Source organism: Theropithecus gelada, chromosome 5, assembly GCF_003255815.1.
Source record: "Theropithecus gelada isolate Dixy chromosome 5, Tgel_1.0, whole genome shotgun sequence".
Classification (NCBI taxonomy): Eukaryota; Metazoa; Chordata; class Mammalia; order Primates; family Cercopithecidae; genus Theropithecus; species Theropithecus gelada.
Genome location: NC_037672.1, coordinates 146,796,693 through 146,812,128, shown reverse-complemented (window position 1 = coordinate 146,812,128; position 15,436 = coordinate 146,796,693). Strand labels below are relative to the sequence as shown.

Genomic DNA, 15,436 nt, shown 5'->3' with positions numbered 1-15,436 from the left:
AGTATATGCAAAGATTGCTTAACTAGCTACCTCTGTACTTTAGACATGATCTTTCTCTAGTGCCTTCTTGACACATCTGGAGTATAAGGGGATGGACTAAAGCAGTGTATCTCAGTGAAGATTGTCATAAATTGGGTTCCATGGAAACAAACTGAGAGGGAGAGTTGAAGGCAGAAGTTTTACTGGTGTGTGTTCATAAGAGATACTTTTATAATGAAGTTGGGAAGGCAGGAGTGGGCAGAGGGAGAAGCTAACCTGCAATAGGATATGAATTGAGGCCCTCAGTCAATCCTACAAAGAGCTATAGGAATAGGAAGGCCCTGTGGAATTGTCCCAGGTTGAAGCAAAGGAGTCAGCCATTGTTTCCTGTATTAGGCAGACATCACCCATGGGTACCATCTGGGAGGAGGAATAATAAAACCTTGGGCAAGGCAGGTCTCTGCAGCAATGCCTTGTGAAAGACACAGCTATGATCCAGAAATGAGCAATATTCCCAGAAACTGGGAATGGGTGACCTTGAAGAGAGGACCTGGGTAGAGCACCAGTTCTACTGCTGGTACTTTGGGCAGGGGAATTCTTTGTTATATGGAAATAATTCAGGCATTACCAGCATGTGACATCCCTGGCCCACCCACTAGGACCATCAGATACTCTCCAACATTAAAAAATAATACTTAGGAACCTGTTTGAAAATCACTGGAAATAACTGAGCAAAAAGATTTTTCATGTCTACTGCGGCTCTAACGTTGTTTCTGGTTGTGTGAGTGTTTTCTGTATTAGAGTACTATCTGATTAAAGTTAGAAAAAAAATCTGCAAGTGAATGAATCTATTGTGAATCAAATAATGCTGTGCTGGACTTACTTGACTATAAATAGTTATGTGGAATTACTGGGTATAAGGGCATGAAGATTTTAAAAAGCGTTGCTTTATATTGCCCTGCAGAGCAGTGGGACCAATTTATACTCTCATTAGCAATCTAGCAATCATATGCTTTTGCTTTTTTCTCCCTATTAACTTGAATCTCTGTAAATTTCATTGATAGTCGGGATGGGGTCCAGGAAGCGAAGTAAGGAAATGAGGCTTGTGTAACATGCTGCTATGCCTAGTTTTATTCAGGTTTCACTAATACTTCCAAGGACCACTTTGACAACACAGGAAAGAGCCAGGCAAAAGAGAGCACTAGAATTGATAGGCACTTATTTACAAGCAATATTTAAGAAAAAGCAGAGCACTTAAAAGAGGTAAGCACAATTAGCTGGGCGTAGTGGTGCCTGCCTGTGGTCCCAGCTTCTTGGGAGGCTGAGGCAGGAGAATCGCTTGAACCCAGGAGGCGGAGGTTGCAGTGAGCAAAGATCGTGCCGCCACTGCACTCTGGCCTGGCGACAGAATGAGACTTAGTCTCAAAAAAAAAAAAAAAAAAAAAAAAAAGTAAGCAGTTATGGGGAAGAAAATGGAAATGTTCTAAATTTTGACCATAGAATTCAAATTCCCTTGGAGGCAACCTTTGTTTCCAACTTAATAGATTTAGATTAGTTCAACTCTATCCTTTTAACATCTATTAACAGTTCAAAAAGAAGTATCTGCTGTTAGCTTAGTCTTGTTCCCAAGAGGCCAACTGGTGCTGGGTTTGGCAGCTTCTCTGGAGAAAGGCTCAATGAGTGTGGAGACTGAAATAACAAACTTGTTTTGAGACCGAATGCTTTCAGAACATGATTGGAGACTTTAAAAATTAATTCCAGATGTAGCCAACTATCATCTACAAATAGAAGAACCTGTCTTCCACATTTACACAGAATCCTTCATGTGATTAATTTCAGAATCCTTTATTTTCCCTTGTTTATTTTTTTCTGTAGCTATGATTCACCCTCTAAATAATTAATGTGTCATCGTATTTTAGTGTGTTCGTAGGCACCATGACATTTTTCTACACATTGCTAGAAAACGAGTCAGCCAATCAACAGCGTGTGTTGGATACTAATATTACATCATTCATTTTAGTTTAAAAATGAATTGACCAGCAGACACTTACGATTTTACTGTGGAAAGGCTAAAATTATAAGGGCTAGAGTAAGTATTAGCTATACTCCTTGGTTTTAGATTTTAGAAGCAATGAATCAATTTATCTTAAATGTGAGAAAAAATAATACTAGGAAGACTGGTCTATTTTAGTGTAGATGCAAAAAAAGAAAAACAGTATTCCTCTGTAAAAACAGATTGGTTTTCTTTAATTAATGTTTATGAGCCTATTAAAAAGATGAATATTTTAATATAAATTCTTTGGTTGTAATAAGTTTAATTACAAAGGCAAAACATGTTTATTAAAGAAAAATCAGGAAATATTGAAACTAAAGGAATAAAATAATATTTATGATTTAGCTATTCATAGACAACCATGTTAACCTTGGTTTATATTTTTCCAAGCTATTTTCTTTTATTTCTTTGGTTACACCTTTCCAGACTTAAAAATATGTATTTGATTACATAAATTGTATTATGCTATAATAAATAATTATCCCCTAGCCTGCTTTAATCAAGCTATGCCAAGAACAGGTTTCTAAATATTAATCTACTTTACTCTACTTTACTTTTCTAAACAAATGAATAACGTATCATAGTATGGAAATACCATAATTTGATCAACAAACTGAGGGACACTTACGTTGTTTGAAAGATGTCATCGTTTTAACTAATTTTTCCATAAATGCCTTTCTACACGACTTATTGAATACTTGTTAGATTTGTTCCTTAGAAACATCCCTAGCAGTAAAATTGCTAGTTTGAAGGCACATATATTTTGAATTTGATGTAGATTGCTAGATTCCTTTCCAGAGAACTTGTACCTATGTATTCTCTCACTGGCAATGAAACTTCCCCAGCACTGGGCATTAATAATCATAATAATTTTTGACAGATAGGTTAAAAGTATCAGATTGTTGTTTTAATTATTATCTTTCAATCATCTTTTAATTCCTGGCCATTTTCATTTATTTTATGAATTGTCTCTGTATGTCTTTTGATTTTTTAGAAACAATGTTCATCTTTTTAAATTGATAATTTGTACTTTATTAAAGATATGCTGCAAATGTTTTGCTCAATAATATATCTTTTGATTTTGTTTATGGTGCATTTTTTGAACAGAAGTTAAATTTTACAGGTCAAAACTTTTATTATTTTCCTGTATGATTTTTGGCTTTTTAGTCATGCTTAGACAGAACAGCCTCAACATAAAAATACTCTAATTTTAAAAATATGCTATTGGGTTTTTATACATAAAATTTTATTTTGGGGACAGGTATGGTGGTTCATGCTTATAATGCCAGCACTTTGGGAGTCCTAGGTAGAAGGATTGCTTGAACCCAGGAGTTTGAGAGCAGCCTGGTCAACAAAGAGAGACTTATCTCTACAAAAATTTTAAAAGTTAGCCAGATGTGATAGTGTGTGCCTGCAGTCATAGCTACTCAGGAGGATGAAGTGGAAGGATTGCTTGAATCCAGCAGTTCAAAGTTGCAGTGAGCATGATCATGCCACTGCACTTGAGCCTGGGCAACAGAGCAAGACTCTGTCTCTAACAATGACAACAACAATAGCAATAAAAGTTACTTCCTCTGTAGTTTATTTTTTGTATGTTATGGTGTGTGGCAGGATTTTTCTTCTTTCCAAAATGGAGGGTTATTATCCCAATTATATTTATTTTATAATTCAATCTTTCTTATTTATTTCAAATTATCTTTTAATACTCTGAATTTTTTATTCTCTTCCATTAATATGTATGTTTGAAACAGGATAAAGGAATATTTGATAATTTAGTCTCTCATGAGAATGATTCTACTGTTTCATTGCATCTGGGACCCCTTATGGACAGAACTCACTCTATGACCATTGCTGCCAGCTCTCGAGCTTGCTTTTGGTTTTATTACACCTCCATTTGATGCCTATGACCTGAGAAATCTCCTTAATTTATCTGATCTTTGATTTTTGCAGTAGTAGAATAAGAATCCTAATAGATAATGATAGAACCACCTCAATTAGATTGTTGTGTCTAGCATGTTAGCTACCACTATTATTAGAATCTTGAGTTTTCCAATGGATTCATTTCCCACCCAGCAGTCAGAAAAGCTCGACAGTGGTCACTTTCTGGACTGTCTTCAGAACCCATGGTCAGCAATAAATGTGGAGCTCTTGCTCGCTCTCTGTCTCTGCTCTTTGTCTTCTCACAAAGACCCATAACCTATTTCATGGGAGAGTTAATAATTAATGGCATGAATTTTCTTGCATAACATATGTTTCATGCTCTTGATATACATTATGATCTCTACTTCACAACTAAAAACCAAAACCAAAACAACCAAAAAATAAAAATAAAACAAAGAACAATAAGAGCAAACACCAGAGGCTCTGAGTGATTATATAGCTAGCCCAAATTTACACATCCAGGAAGGATCCCAATCAGGATTCCAATTCAGGCTTTTGATTTTATGCAGTTCTTTAAATAGTCAAACTTTTCAAAATTTTATCTCTGGACACTTGGCCTTTTGTCCTAGGATTTTAAAAGTCTCCGTTTAAATATTTTAAAAATGCAATTTCAGTTCTTTCACGTTCTAAACTTGAGCAACAGTGCAAGTTAGGAAAGTATACCTTGATATCTTGTCCATCTTTGCAACAACTTGTTTCCTCTATGTTGTGTTCCTTATGTGATTTTCTATACTTTCTATTAGTCTCTGAAAACCTGGAAAGATATCAGCATCCCTTAACCACTTTCTCCTTCTTGGAAACATTTGCGGCAGTCAAGCCTTTCTCCACTTGTGGAAATCAAAATAAAACTACTTACAGAACAGAATGCTTGAAACTTCTCTGACTTTATTTCAACCTTGACATTCCTACTGTAGGGAATTCAACTAAAAGAAATTATCAGATGTAAGGGTTATAGTCATTGTTGAAAAGGTGAAAATGTGGAGGCTTCTGTATTTGAACTAACTGAAATTTCCCACCAACTTTTCATTTTCGGAAACTTTTAAAGACATTTAAGTCCTGCTTTTCTTCAGTTTTCTTATCCACTGCCTTATTCTTTAGGTATCAGGTGTTTATAGTTTTCATACTAAATTGTAGTGTCAAAAAAATCATCAGATGAACACATGCGTGTTCAGAAGACCCAAAGTCCTGAAGTCATTTTTTAGAGTGTGCCCAGAGTGATATAGTGAAACATTATAATTCAGTGTTGTTGGTGAATTATGACCAAGGTCATGGAAAACACATTGCTTTTTCTAGTGGTTGCATGATTATCATGCCTGTGATGATAAATCTGCACCCACTGAAAATGCAGTTAACTTACCTTGGTGATTTTGATTTATTAGCCTTGCGATGGACAAGGTTGCCCATTTGTTAGTGCTTGTTTTATATTTGAATAGCTTGGAAGCATATAACTTTGAGGCATAGCTTAGAGTTGGTTTAGCTATTTCGTATTTCATAGAAAGCATCTGATCAGAGAACTTTGGTTTCTGATATTTCTATTGTGACACTGCATAGTTTTTAGTATAGTGAGGATACCTGATTTGTATTTTGGAGCATCTCTCTTCATGATCAAGGTTGAAGTTTCAGAGAACTGTCAGAACTATAACAGAAACAGGAAAATTGCCACTGAATAATCAACTTCATTTGGGAGTAAAAGTTAGATGGCTTAAATAGAAGACATTGAAGGACTAGTGACTGACAAAATTTATTTTATTTAGTTTCTCTTTGAGCTTTTGTTCAGAATAGACATATGACCCTGAGGGCTTTTATTAAAAATGGTACTTAATATTAATTATTCAGAGGTATCTGCCAGTATTGGATTGGAATGGCATAAGAAGATTCTTGAATGAAAGTATGTGACTAGAATGCGAGCTTAATGAATGAGTATGGATTTTGAGTGCCAAAATGTAGAATAAATTCTAGGGTTAAATTGACTATTGAAAAAGTTGTTAGCCTTAGTTCTTTCATCTTCCTTATTACAACATGAAGCATAGCACATTAATACGATCTTTGTACTGTTAGTCCTTTTGCCAGGGTTTCTCAATCTTCATAATACTATTATTTTGGATCGGGTAATTCTTTGTTGTCTGGAGTTGTCCCGTGCATTGTAAGGGGTTTAGCATCATGGTTTAGCATCATCCCTGGCCTTTACCCATTATATGCCAGTAACACTATCCCCATTGCGACAACCACAAATGTCTTTAGACATTGTCAAATGTCCCCAGGTGAGTAAAACCATCTCTGATTGAGGATCACTGCCTTATAGTGGTGATGCAAGAGAGAAGAGTGACCAAGAAGAAAGTGTCAATTTTGAAGATATCACAATGTGTGTATTAAGATCAGATGCCAGTCACAGTATTTAGTTCATTTACCACCAAGCCCAGTTAAACTGAACTCTTATAAATTTAAACCGGTCAGAGATGGCTGCAAAGCAATTTCAGTTTTCTAGGTCTAATACTTTATAACATTTGTTAGTTTTGCATTCAATCAATGTTGCATCTGATGCAACATTGATTACATCAAGCCTTTTGATGTAATCTAATACTTGGTTTTATAAGCACTGCAGTTTTAATCATCCATGGACAACTGTGGCTTTATACTGTTATATAATGTTAAATATTTTAAGAAGTGATGAAAAATAAGGAATGCTTATCCTTCAGTCAACTTTTATTGGTTCTTTTAAATCTTACATGTTAAAAGTAGAGTCTTTCTCCTGTGAGGTATTTTATTATTTTCTGTTGTCAGATTTGGTGTTCTTCACGAAGGAGCTTAGTCTGGGACCTATACTGTTTGGAATAGGGAGCTCCCCCTGACATAGGCAGGATGATAATAATAGCCAATTATCTAATACATCACAAAGAAATATTCTGATTCTAGAATTCTTTTGGTGCCGAAAGAAGACAGGCATATGTGAGAAGAAGCAATCAGAAGATTGGCAGGATTTCAGAATCTATTTGAAATATTCATTACCTATTTGGAATTGGTCTTAAAAATTTAAAACAATGTAAAGCTGAATAATTAAAGATAAAAAAATAAAGGAAGAATACAAGGTTTCTATGCTATGAAGCAACTGAGATTACTATGATTTTGGGGCAGTGAATTTGTTTCTAGAAGTTTTGTTGGAACTAAGGCAAAAAGGTAAGTAATTAAGCACTATCAGTTGGCTTAAGTAGTATTATCTGTTTCTTATAAAAGACTTTCCACACTTTCTGCAAGGCACATTTTTTTTCTCATGGAATTTGTCCAAAGAAATAAGTGTTCTTAGGATTTGATAAAATTATGTTTATAATTTTTTTTTTTTTTGCTTAGATGATAAGATATATGGTTCACAATGTTTTTTGTTTTACAACCTATGAGTATATTTTCAATTAGCTCTCCTGTGCCTTCTAGGAAGAAAAGCAAATCACCTTGGAATGAAAAACTTTAAGGTGGAAGTTACTAATATATCACATTGTCTGTACACAACAATTCAGGCCCCTCGGTCTGTGTCTGATTTTAAGTAGCATTGCATCCTCATGCGCCTTCAGTTATAAACTATACCCGCATGTAGCTTTGCGAGTTGGTTTTCTTATTTGGGCTACTTAAAATTTTCCTTTTAAAAGCTAAATGATTTTACCAAATTAAATACATTTAATGTTAATACTGAGCTTTATGACTATTGTCAACAGAGACCAACACTTATTTGAGAGGCCTCTTACAAAGAGAAAATAAAATCATGCATTTTCAAAGAGTAGGATACTCTACTATTGCTTTATTTTTGTAAATCAACACCATTACTAAATCACTTTTACATATAGATTTTTAGAGTGCTCTTGAACACAGACATATTTAATCTCTTTAAAGACTGAATTGGAAGATTGAATGTGGCATAAGAAAAATCCTGGCTTTTAACTGTATGTGATTGATATTCCAGAGTGGTCATATACAGAATCGTCAACATTATACATTTTTTATTCTTGATGGTCTCTGCCTATTAGGTCAAATGCCAATAATAGACCCAAGAGATGGGTCAGAGAAATTATTCAGAGAAATTAATTTTAACTGTTAATTAATCTTAACTGTCCCTAAGTGAGATGGAACAGAGGTGAATAGTGGCTTTAGAATAGCTGTTCTGGATACCTGATTGATATTTGTCATTTGTTATGAAAAAATCTGTTATGGAGTTCTAAAAAATACTAAAAATATTATCAGTCTATTTTTTGGAATGATTAAGTATAAAAATATCACCTTGCCCATCTTGAAGTAATTACCCTATATACTTAAGATAATTAGCTTGATAAAGACTGGGTTGTTCTTCCAGAACAGACTGTGAAAATATTTCTGGTGGTAAGAGATCATTTTCTAGAGCTGATTCCAATATAGTATGACTAGTTATATGTTTTCAAGGGGAGGAATTACAGGCTTCTAACATGATTTTTAATATGGAACTCTCAACATGAATTATCTTTTAGAGTGAAATTATTTCACCAGTATTTGTTGGAAATCTATACTGCAATATTTCCTCTTGGAAGGTCTTGACATTTTAAAACATAATTCTCTGTATTTTAGAAGTTTAGGTAGTGTGCAAAAGGTTTTATTGCAATGAATGTTAAAGAACTCAGGACCTAGGCTCCATCTGATTTTCTGTATCTTAACCATATCCAGAAAGTCTCCTGTTTACTTTTAGAATTGTAAAGGAATTCAGAAGATTCGTTTCAACTGCTTCCTACCATTCAGATACTTTCTTCATGAAGCCCTGGATTACAGCATGCTCATAATGAATTGCAGTTGTTCAATTATTGGGAGGTTTGTAATGAAGCTTTGGAGTCTAAATGGGTCAGAGCAGGTTTTGCACTTTATCAGCTTGTGAGAAAATCCAAGTGGCACTCTGTGCTAAAGACTGTGGAATAATAATTTTGGCACCTCTTGGTCTCTGTTTTTCTAAAGAGAGGAGGATATTATTGAGGACTAGCCAATAAATGAATTCTTTAAAGGTATTCCTTATTTGGAGATGAATCAGTTTGTTTTAGCTCAATATAAAAATGCTTAGATTGAAACAAGATTCTAATAACTTAAGTGACTAAAGTGGAGTAGGGGAAGACATATAGGTATCTAAGTACTTCTCAGAAAGCTTTTATCCGGTCTCCTTATTTTGGGTTTCTATCTGCCTACTCATTTTTAATTCCCAGTTTTAGAGAAGTTGGTACTGCTAGTTGCTGAGCATTTGGGGGTATCTGTTGTGTAACTAGTTAATTCTTGGCTTTTCCTATCACTCACTTAAGATTGAGCTGTCTTGGGTGTAGTACTTCAATTACTATTTGTCCACCTGCTTCTCAGCTTTAAAAATGTCATTGCCATTGTCTCCTGTCCTGTTCTTCCCATTCTTGTGGGTCATGTGTTTTAAAAAAATTTGAATTAGATACATTTGTTCACACTATTCAAGATGTACCTTTGAGTGGGAAAATGACAGCCTCTTTCAGATGATAGATCTGAAGCTAATAGTGCAGCAGGGTTTGGTGTAGAAAATTTACTTAGCTAGAAGGATTTATTTTTTGAGTGGAAAGAAAAAACTAATAAAAATTTTCTTGTTTGGGGAATATATACCCGGACTAAGAATGCTTTTCTTGTGTAATAACCCTTAATCCAGCCCCATCATATGAATTTTGAAAATTAAGATAAAATGTAATATTTTAATGCAATGAAAAAGTTCACCAAGGGCTAAATATAGCCTGACATTTCTGCAAAAAGATGCTCATTAACTCTGAGATATTAATGTAGTTGACTGATAACCAGGGTTAGGTTGTTGATTTTTAAAACTATTGCAACAGAGTAAAATGCTAGAGGCTTTTATCATGACCAGAGAGGTCTGCATTGTCACCTGGGTGTAGGGGAGGGCAAGATATACAATAAGCCAGAGCAGAGGATAAGCTTCAATATATGTCAGTGAAACTGAAGGCCGAGAATAAGTAGTTCCTTCTCTTTGCATTTTATGACTGGTATAAGGGCAGAAAAAAATAAACTGTCAATCAAAGCAAAAAGGTAGTCCTAACTACATCAAACCTATTTTATTAACAATAATGATATAACATTCTAATTATGAATGTTATTACAAAATTTTCGATAATAGCTAAATTTTAAGAGAATACTCTGTAAATACTGTTTGAGGAATAGTGGATTTTACTATCCTCAAAGGTTAATGTGCGTGCGTGTGTGTGTGTGTATGTGTGTGTGTGTGTAAGAGAGAGAGAGAGAGAGAAAGAGATCTAGAAGGTAGGATGGATGAAATGAAAGGAAGAACTTTAGTATGAGGTTTCTTTTCCAGTATATTGTTATTTGCATCTTTGCAATATACAGAGCTATATCATGTATTTCTGGTGCTCATTCCCATCCTCCAATTAAAAGTTAACAAACATGTAACTAATCTAAAAAAGGGTCACTTCCACAACAAAGGATTTGCCCTTTGTCATAGTGATATTTGGTGTTTAAGGATGACTCTTAGGAATTTGGCTCCAAATTAAAAGAAGCATTTGTATTTCTCAGTTCACCCAAAGGAGTAATAAACCATACTTTGACTTCTGAAGTCTGTTTCAAAGTCAAATGCCTTCCTTTGAGAGTACTTTGCTGCTCACTTATAAAACTGGAAAAGGACATTTCAGTCAATGCTTTATTCTCCTAGTTAGGAATGGAGGCTGGCCATGTGGCCGCCAACATGGATAATTTAAGGAACCCTTAGAAGGCTCTTCTATCAAAACATATCTCCCTGAATGAAGCCTATATATTTCTCTTTACTTTTTTGAACTGTTTGAAATTCTGCCTGTTACAGAGTCACTCAGATTAGAGTGTCCTCTTTTAGAAGAAAAATATCCCAGGGAGGGTTAAGTAGTCTATTAATCAATTATTCACAGTCCAGTGTGGCTTAGTTTAATTAAATTGCTTTTTTCTAGTTATGTACATTTTGATAGAGCCCAGGAAGAGAGAAAAGGGAAGTAATTTAGTCCTCGGGATTTTTCAGCATAAGGCAAGCCTGAGCTGAGAGCACTGAAGTGGGCTCACTATTGTCATGCAAAAGGCAGAATGAGGGCCCTGGATATCTGCGAGTGGGGCAGAGGAGACACAGGAGCTAAGAGAGGAAAAGAGAAAGAGAAGCAGGGAAATGCCAAAGATAAACTTTGACATATTGTGGACTAGTCCATTCTCTATCATAAAAGCTTTCACATTAATATTGTTGGGTGCTATGCTGAAATGGTTTTGTATTTCTTTTTTGAATTTGTTTTTTGTTTTAATATATATCTTGATATTTTGGGAAAGAGAATGTAGATGAGCTGTGTTAGAATGATGCCATAAACATATAGTTCTATATATATGTTATTCATTAAACAATGAATAATCATGGTTATGGATTAGTTATTAACCAAAACAAGGAGAAGAACTCAGAATTATTCAGTAAAATAATTTGGAAACTCTGTTGATGGAAAGAAATCACTAGATTTCTATCAAAGATGAATTTTTTTCATGTGCTTTTGGTACATGGCAGGGATAATGCAATGTAGTTGTGTCTTTGGTAGACTTGAAAGATATTTCAGTTCAAGCAGGTGCCTTTTTTTAAGGCTTGCTCTAAATTGTAAATACTTTGAAATATAATATACTTATTTGAGAAATTTTTAGGCTTGTTCTTCTTATAGAACAGTATCTATGAGTAGAAAAGCAAGCTAAGAAATCAAACCAATCTTGGTTAATCACACCAATGGGAAACTGACAGCTATAGCAGGATTCAGGCACCACCTACCACTTCGAGTGTTTAATTTGCAGATGTATTACATAGGAGGAATGAAATATCATTCATACAAACTTGGCAAAATCACATCTGGTGGGTTGTATGAATTCAAATATAATAGCTAGGGTGATCACATGACTTATCACCCACTCCAAATCCAGACATTTTTAAGAGTGAAAGGTGGTGTTCAAAATAATTAAAATTATATGTTTTTAGCCGGGCACAGTGGCTCACACCTGTAATCCCAGCAATTTGGGAGGCCGAGGTGGGCGGATCACAAGGTTAGGGGTTCAAGATCAGCCTGACCAACATGGTGAAACCCTGTCTCTACTAAAAAAATACAAAAATTAGCTGGGCGTGGTGGCACGTGCCTTTAATCCCAGCTACTCAGGAGGCTGAGCCAGGAGAATTGCTTGAACCTGGGAGGCAGAGGTTGCAGGGAGCTGAGATTACGCCATTGTACTCCAGCCTGGGCGACAGAGTGAGACTCCCCCATCTCAAAAAAAAAAAATTATATGTTTTTGAAGTAATATGTATCCATCTATAAATAGGTTTATTATCTTGGTATAAGCACTCCAACATTTTTTTTTTTTTGATACAGTATCTTGCTCTGTCATGCAGGCTGGAGTGCAATGACAGAATCATGGCTTACTGCAACCTCCGCATCCTGGGCTCAAACAATTCTCCTGCCTCAGCCTCCCAAATAGCTGGGACTACAGGCATGTGCCACTGTGCCCCATGATGGGTTTCATCATGTTGCCCAGGCTAGTCTTGAACTCCTGGACTCAAGTGATCCACCCACCTTGGCCTCCCAAAGTGCTGGGATTAGCCGGTGTGAGCCACTATGCCCAGCCCGTACTCTAACATTTTAATACCTGTGGGGAGGAAAAAGTTAGCAGCTGATCTATGACTGAAGGAGGAGTTGGAGATACAGACATATATCTGTGTATCTGCAGAGAGAGAGAGAGAGGAAAGAAACATGGAAATGTGCTAATCAGACACTTGGTATTTATTAAGGAAAAGACATAACGGAGAGTCCTTGTCTGTGGAATACTTTCAGCAGAAAATATCTGATCTATCTGGGTTGTTTATGGCAAACAACTATAGAATTGAAAGATTCCTGGTGCATATCCTGTTTGAAAGTGTCAATGTCAGTTTTAGGTAATTATCAGAATATGAAATGGAGATACTTTATGATCAAAATAGTTCCCACTCTGTAAGTAATGCCTCCCATGCATCATTTGGTGATTACATGTGTTAGATGTAGACTGGAACACATCCTAATGTGGCAAGGATCAATTAAGGAGCTGTATTGTTGCCCTCAGACTTCTTTAGGTGTTGCCTGTGTATCAAGCTTACTTTTATGTTTTGAAATTACTAAAGTTTGATACTGGGTAAGATTTCTTATTTTATTGTATTTTATTGGCAATTCAATTATTTTCTGGTCTCAAACTATAGAATATTCCTATTCAAATACTATTTTCAAAAATAAAAATCTTTAAGTCAATTAAAATAAATATGTACATATACGTTAAAGCTAAACAAACAAAAAACCCACTTGGTTATCTGACTATCAAAAAAATGACTATAAGTGGAATAGTCTTTTTTGGGAAATATTTGTGTACTGTAAGATTGTTCTTAGCCTATCTGTTTTTATTATAGTGACACCAGTATTTGTCTGAAAATTGTACTTTTCAACTTTTTCTTTTCTTTTTGAGACAGAGTCTCACTCTGTCACCAGGCTGGAGTGCAGTGGCATGATCTTGGCTCACTGCAACCTCCACCTCCCGGGTTCAAGCGATTCCCCTGCCTCAGCCTCCCAAGTAGCTGAGTTTTTCATAAGATTGAACTTGTTGATACCTTCAATGAGTCTTGTCTAAGATCACACTATTTTTAACTGAGAAAACACTCTCTACAGGTGTTGAGGTGCCTGGTAAGTTCAGGACAAATATTAAATGAAGGATATCCTTAGTTCTTATTTTTAAAAATATTAAAATGTATAAATATTCCAGACCAAACATCTTCAAAAGGGTTTGCTACCTTTTTACCTCCATTTAGAGTAACTTTCTTCAAAAAATGATCTTACAAGACAACTCATCAAATTTGTTTCTATTTATAATTTCTATGACTATTTAACAAAACTTAGATACTACAGTCATACCCTTCTAAATTTCATTAGATTCTGATAGAGGATATATATTTGTCCACTTAAAAATAAGCACTTCATCAAGATTCTTCTCCCAAGTTGAGAAACTTGAAGCACAAATAAAGATTTTCTTTATTTTATTTTTTAGGATATATTGTGCATATTTTGGGGATACATGTGGTATTTTGATACATGTATACAACGTGTAATGATCAAATCAAGGTAATTGAAATATCCAGCACCTCAAACATCTACCTTTTTGTGTGAAAAACATAATTATTCTCTTCTAGATATTTTGAAAAATATGATAAATTATTAACTATAATTTATTTACTGTACTATCAAATATTAGAACTTATTGCTTCTATGTAACCATATTTTTGTACTCATTAAGCAACTTTTCTTCATCCCTTCTGCCTTCTCTAGTAACCACTATTCTATTCTCTATCTCCATGAGACACACTTTTAGCTCCCTCATATGCGTGAGAACATGCAATATTTGTCTTTCTGTCTGGCTTATTTCACTTAACATAATGACCTCCAGTTCCATCCATGTGCCTGCAAATGACAGGATTTCATTATTTTTATGCATGAATAATATTCTATTGTGCATCTATACTACATTTTATTTATCCTTTTATCCACTGATGAGCACTTAGGTTGATTCCATATCTTGGCCATTGTGATTAGTGATGCAATGAAATAGGCTTGTAGATATCTCTTAAATATACTAATTTCCTTTCTTTTGGAAATATGCTCAGCAGTAGAATTGCTGGATCACATGGTAGTTCTATTTTTAGTTTTTTGAGAAACTTCCATACCATTCTCCATAGTGGCTATACTAATTTACTTTCCTACCGATAGTGTAAAAGTGGTCACTTTTCTCTGCATCATCACCAGCATTTGTTATTTTTTGTCTTTTTAATAATAGTATTCTAACTGGGGTGAGTTGGTTTTGATATGCATCTTCCTGGTGATTAGTGATGCTGAACATTTTTTCATATACCTGTTGACCATTTGTGTGTCATCTTTTAAGATGTGTCTATTCAGGTCTTTTGACCACTTTTAAAATTGGATTTTTTGTTCTTTTTACTATTGAATTGTTTTTTCCTTATATATTCTAGCTATTAATTCCTTGTCAGATGGGTAGTTTGCAAATATTTTCTCCCATTGTATGGGTTATCTCTTCACTTTGTTGATTGTTTTCTTTGCTGTGCAGAAACTTTTTAGCTTGATGTAACTCTTTTGTCTATTTTTGCTGTGGTTGCCTGTGCTTTTGAGATCTTACCTTCCAAAAATAACTTTGCCCAGACTGATGTCCTGTAGCATTTCATCAGTATCTTCTTCTCATAGTTTCTAGTTTCAGTTCTTACATTTAAGTCTTTAATCCACTTTCAGCTGATTTTTGTATATGGCAAAAGATGAGTATCTAGCTTAATTCTTCTACATATGGATATCTAGTTTTCCCAGAATGATTTATTCAAAAAGAGTCTATCTCTTCCCCAGTGTATGTTCTTCGAGTTTTATA

The 15,436-nt window shown here is 34.8% G+C and overlaps 1 protein-coding gene across 1 annotated transcript in view; it reads left to right on the top strand.

The window, feature by feature from the left end:
* The first annotated feature begins 6,917 nt into the window (after nucleotides 1–6,917).
* Nucleotides 6,918–15,436, top strand: part of IQCM (IQ motif containing M) — a 469,590-nt gene continuing 461,071 nt past the window's right edge. The window contains exons 1-2 of the mRNA XM_025386437.1: nucleotides 6,918–7,147; nucleotides 7,400–7,437. The gene's annotated coding sequence lies outside the window, so the exon portion shown is untranslated. The remainder of the gene's footprint in view (nucleotides 7,148–7,399; nucleotides 7,438–15,436) is intronic.